Source organism: Cibotium barometz, chromosome 3, assembly GCF_041138505.1.
Source record: "Cibotium barometz isolate CiBa-2024 chromosome 3, ASM4113850v1, whole genome shotgun sequence".
Lineage (NCBI taxonomy): Eukaryota > Viridiplantae > Streptophyta > Polypodiopsida > Cyatheales > Cibotiaceae > Cibotium > Cibotium barometz.
In genome coordinates, this window is record NC_141048.1 from 46512463 (window position 1) to 46518640 (window position 6178).

Here is a 6178-nt window from a genome sequence, read left to right on the forward strand (position 1 = left end):
ATCTTTTGTCCCTTTGTCTACTAAAGTGGTGCATGTGTATTGAATTCCAGCGAGCAGTCATATCTGAACCTAAGTCATATCTGAACCTAAGTCATCATCAATAGGCATTTTGGTTACCTCTTTATACTTCTTATAGGTTTACTTTAAATGGTATTTCCCTCTACGGAGGTAATTAGTGAATGTTCTTCCCAATATCATAACCCTTATCATGAATCATCACAATTGGCACATGAATGTTCTTCCCAATATTACTTAGTGGGCCTTCCAAAATTGACAACAACAAATGTATGCTCATAGGTCAGACCACGCGAAGTTACCTCAACATCCTTTAGGATTCCCATAGGGGTTCCTAAATTCCCATCCAATCACTAGCTTGAGACTATTTTGGCCCTTTTTTAAGGGCTTTCTTCCCCATCTTTGTCACATGTCTTTGGTGGCAATGCTCACTCCCACTCCCTCGTCAAGGACTGCAGTGGTGGTCACTCCTCCCAATTTGATTAGATTTGATTAGAATGGTGGCATTTAAATTATCTCCCTCATAGTACTTCCCAATCGCACTGGCCAGAACATCCTTGAATGTTTGTCATGGGTTATTTGTTTTAGTGTGGTCTATCTCCTCAATTCCCCAAATAGGTTTAAGCTTTTCTTTCATTCACCATCAGTGGACTTCATCCTAAACTTCTGACTTACACGCCAAGTATTTGGCCAAGGTTATAGTGATTGGGGCCGAGAGAATTTTTCTCGAGGCTCCTATTTCTCATTTCAATGCAGGCCTTAAAGATGGAACATTTGCAATTGTCATTGAATCCTCATACATACCCATGTAGGATGGTGTGGTAGATAATAATCTAGGTTTAGATTTACGTGGCACCCATTCCCATTCTGAAGGCACTCTCTCTATGTATCCTCCCATAGGGATTCTCTGAGGGCATATTACCTCTCTTGGTCAAGCCTCTCTTTAATGATGGTGTGGTAGGTCATGAGCTAGGTTTAGATTTACGTGGCACCCATAACCATTCTCTAAGGGCATATTACCTCTCTTGGTCAAGCCTCTCTTTTATGATGGTGTGGTAGGTCATGAGCTAGGTTTAGATTTACGTGGCACCCATAACCATTCTGAAGGCACTCTCTCTGTGTATCCTCCCATTAGGAATTCTTCAAGGGTGTATTAACTCTCTTGGTCAGGCCTCTCTTTTATTCTTTTCTGATGTGCTCATGGAGCAACCATATATTCTCTATTTCCTCAAGATCTTGGAGATCTTCTCATGTTTTTGTTTCATTTTTAAGCTTTTCGTGAGGCTCTGACATTTTTGTAGGCAATTCTTGTTCCTTACTTGACACTTCCCTTATGTGATTCCTCTTTGACAAGATCCAATAGTGTTGTGATTGGGTTTCTCTATGGGAACATAGAAATTAGTTCCGCTAGCCCTTCTAATTCTAGCTGGGTCTACTGCACCAACTCTTGCATATCATTCAACCTCAAGATTTCCTCTCTCAAGTTAGGGTAAGCTTGTAACGTCTTGGGAAGGGGTTCTTTTAGTCCTCTGAATTTGTATTTCCCTTCCATAACTTTCTTGGCCATTTCAAGAAGCTTATCCATTCTGGAATGATTTCTATTTCTGAATAACTCGGATCATTAATTGGTTTTAACCTCGGGGTTGTTTAGTCTTATCTATGGGCTTGAAAAGCTCTTTTCTATTTCTCCCAAAGTTTTGGAGTTCTCTTTATTAACATAGGTCCGTCAAGATTATTTAACCCCTTCTCTTCCAAGGTTATTTGGCTTACTGAATCAGGAACATCTTTGATCTCAACATAACTTGGATGGTCCTTTGGGTACCCTTGTCTCCTTACCACTAGAGGTCCCTAGTTAATTGGGTACTTTAGTTAGCTATAAAGAGGGGAATGTAGCTTTTCCCTTGCTATGGTTCTTACCTTGTTTCTTGTTTTTAACACTTTTGGAAGTTTATGGTCTGTTTGGGTTTTAGACTGAGGACTAGCTTGATTTTGCTTATGTTGAGCCTATGCCCTAGTCACAATCCTTGTTTTGCTAGTACTTCTTCATGTTCTTTTTTTGAAGAAGGTTGGCTTATAACACTCATTATCTTTCTTGAAGATTACTGGTGGGAAACTGTGGTGTGATGGTTGATGGATTTAAAGTTGACAGTGGGCTTATGTGGGCAATCATCACTAATCTCATCAAGTGATCGATATCCCACCTAATGCACCATCTATCCAAGGGTGGCAGATTTGTTATTGTTGTTGCTTCTAGATTTGCCATTATGGGGAATTTAGCCATGGTGTGGGAGCCTTGATATCTAAACTGAGCAAGAGGACCTCTCCTTGGGCCATTAACATCCTACAGTGTCTGTAGAGGCTCCTGATCCTATTTGCATTAAGGTAGTCAATTGTTGTGTGTCAAAATCATTGGTCCGAGGTGTCCCAAATGGTATTCACTTCAAGGTGAGCTTCTAGGGGATTGAGATTTGATAGTCAACGTAAAATTCTGACGTGCTAGGGGATTCATCAGAAATAAGTTCAGAGTCTACTAGCCTCATCAACATGGTTCCTAGTAGCATTGGCTATGGTGGTAACACTGGAGGTGGAACCTCTAATGCTCTATATGGTTTTCTTGCCAACATGGGGTTCATTGCTACATGGGTGTAGCGTCTAGTCCAACTGTAGGTGGGAATGGTAAGGCTAATGGTGGATAAGGAACCACTGGTAATGCAGGCACTATTGCTGTTATTTTAGCCATTTATTGTGCATGGTATTAGTTGACGATCCATGATTTCTATATCTTCTAAAATATCCACACCACTGGTTCCCCCTTGCTCTCAAGACTGGGCACCCATGCACTATGTGGTTGCTTCTACAAATAACACACCAAGTCATTTCCTATCTTGGAGCTAAATGTGGATGGCTTGTCTCCCTAGGAGAGGTTTTCCACACTTTTTCCAACCCTTTAATCATTGCCTCAGTAATATCTTCTATGATCTTGGGTTCTTTTGTCTTCCTAGTATCTTAACTTTTGACTTGGGTTTTGTTTTGACCAAAGATTCTGGTCCTTTGCTTTTCGTGAAAGGGATGCCTATAAAGTTATCGTCAAAATCTATCACATCTAAGAAACACTCCATTAGTATTATGTGCCTTCTCGGGCATACAATGCATCATGCAATTACTTGCTTCTCAACCCCTCTAAGAACAATGAGATAAACCTGGTCTGGGTTGGTTTTTTCTCAATCAGACATCTACTATTTAAGTTCTTGAGGCAATTGATATAGTCTTGTACATACTCGTGTGCTTAAGTTGTTGGAATTGATATAATTATGTAACTGAGTTGTGCTTGACACCAATCTTGGAGAAGCCTGTGGGTAAATGCTAGTTCGAGATCCTCTATGGTCTATTTTTTGTGAGTCTTCTAGCATTTGGAACCACAACAACACATTACCTTCTAAAGTCAATCTAAAGGTATCTATCTTAATTCTCGGATTGGTTACCCTCTACTTGTGGAGCTCCTGTGTGCCCAATGTCTTCGTGAGAAGATGTCAGCCACTTGATCCTCTATGATGACAAATACGAGATCCACATCACCTGCTAGAACCTTCTCCCTCACAAAGTGATAGTGCACCTCAATGTACTTCATTCTAGCATGGTATACTGGGTTACTGGCCAACACGGTATGCTACTCATGTTGTCACAATAAATGACAACTTCCCTATCCACGGGCTTACCCATATCACCAAGTAGCTTCTGAAACTAAGCTACCTCACAAGCTGCCATAACACCACCCCTAAACTCTGCCCTTTGTACCCGAACAAGGCAACTGTTGGCTTCTTCTTACTTCTCCAACTCACAGCATCACTCCCAAATGAAAACATAAAACAACTAGTAGATCTCATGTCGGCAACACTACCATCCCAATCAGCATATGTGTACCCATGTAGTATCTCTATACCAACCTCGTAGAAAAGTCCATAGCAGACCCTGCTCAACCCATCTGTCCACCAAGAGAAACCAGAATCTTTGTAATATTTGGATCATGAAGTACATCTACCAAGTACTTCATTTGTCCATCTTGCATAGACAATGGCACTTTACTAACATGCATAATGGGATGCACAATATCATCACATGTTTCTATATAACCCGGTTTTTTCATTTTCTGCATGTCTCTAAACCACTCACCATGATTTCTTGGGGGGTTCACCTCTAGGAATTGTTATGTATCACGTGCATTCAAGGGGTATTAAAAAAACCCCTTACATACTTTCATGAATAAAATGATCCCTTTTTCTTTATAAACTTATGATTTTTTTTCAAAATTGGTTTAAAACACCCCTCCTGTAAATGTAATTCTATTACTTTTTTGAATTAATATACCCCTCCTTATGAACTCACATGCTACTTACATATTTTTAGGTGAACCCCTTGAGCATGATTAGTCATGTGGTTGGAGGTGCCAGAATCCACATACCATATATCTTGAGATCCTGACACATCTCTTGTTGTGGAATTGAGCATGTGCTGCATCACAAATAGCTGCTCACTTTTATCACCACTCTATTTACTAGATGATGCATAGTTGCCTTACTGCAACTTTCCACTTTTAATGTCATTCTACTTTTTATAGCAGTCCTTTGCCATGTGCCCTGGTTTGCCATAATAATAGCACTCTATGCTATTTGTACTTTCATTTCTTTGCCAACCACCTTGGCCTATTTGGCTTCCCCTACCTCTAGATTGGCCTCTTCCACTTGTGTATGATTGCTGATGATCTACAAATCATTGGACTATCATTGTCCAAAATTCTGGTTTCCTTTTTAGCCACCACCTTGGCCTCGACCACGACCTCTACCTCTGCTTCTACCTGATTAGAGTAGAAGGCTTATCCTCACCTAGAGACTTTTCTTCTATGATCAGCTAGACACCAAGTCTCGAAAGTTGGGAACATTCTCTCTGACTGCAATGGAGATTTTGAATGGCTTGTACTCTTTGCCAAGCCCATTCAAACAAACACTCACCAAATCATCATCTTCTACCGATACATTAATAGACCCAAGGGATTCAACAATGCCCTTGATCTTTAAAGCATACTCATTGATAGACATGATTTTCTTTTCCACAATATGCAACTCTTGTTTTAGTTACAGTTTCCTTGTCTTTGTATTGGTTTGGAACATCTGCACGAGGTTCTCCCATGCAGCTCCTAGAGTGTTGGCATCCTGTATGTGTCCTATCATTGTGTCTATATGACATTGATTGAAAGCCAATACATGACTTTCCTTGCACCTTGATTCCAATCCTGAATGCCTTTATATCTGTTGGAGTGACATTCTCTTCCGAGACAACTCTAGAGGCTCCTCATTGTCTCCTTCAGTATAGTCCCAAAATCCTTTCCATCAAGAAATTGGTCATTCCAAACTTCCAAGCATGGAAGTTGTTCTTATCCAGCTTCTACTAACAATCTATTTGAATACGTCAGACATATTAGCCTGCAACAATCAGAAATCTACAAACATATAATTTCTATATGCAACATGTAACACAACAGCATGTTCTATCTATTGTTGCGCCGGTACTTCAGCATAACCTAGATATCTCACCAGATCTGACTAGAGTACATGTACATACACCCAATATCAACAATACAAGTACAAACACTGTCTCTGTACTCCCAAATGCAATGCTGCACTACTACAGTAACCAGATTTTGACCAAAGGCAATTCTCCACCACAGAACTTTTTGAAACTAACGAAAATACCTTGCAATAACAAAATGGAGATTAAAATACGCCCAAAACGTGATTCTAGCTGCAAAACTTCAGTACAAAGTATTATGTACCATACAGGTACCTCCAAGCCTATGAAAACAACTCCTCAATCAGAGATGTATAGCTCCCAGAGCTACTAAGGGAGCGTTGTACCTAAACAAAGAAGGGGAAGAGATGATCATGCTCTTACCTGTGTACCGCTTTCTTCCTTTCTTGTTCTTGCCTCCTTAGCTCTCACACAAATCGGAGCTCTGATACCTTAAAGAGAATGCAGGGGAGAGGAAGAGCTTGAGTTCCTTGCAAGCACACACACACAAGAGAGTGCAAGACATAAGAGAGAGAGAGATCCATTGAGGCTACAGATCTTGGGTTGTCTCTAGGAGGTACTAGTGCATAAGAAGGTGGTC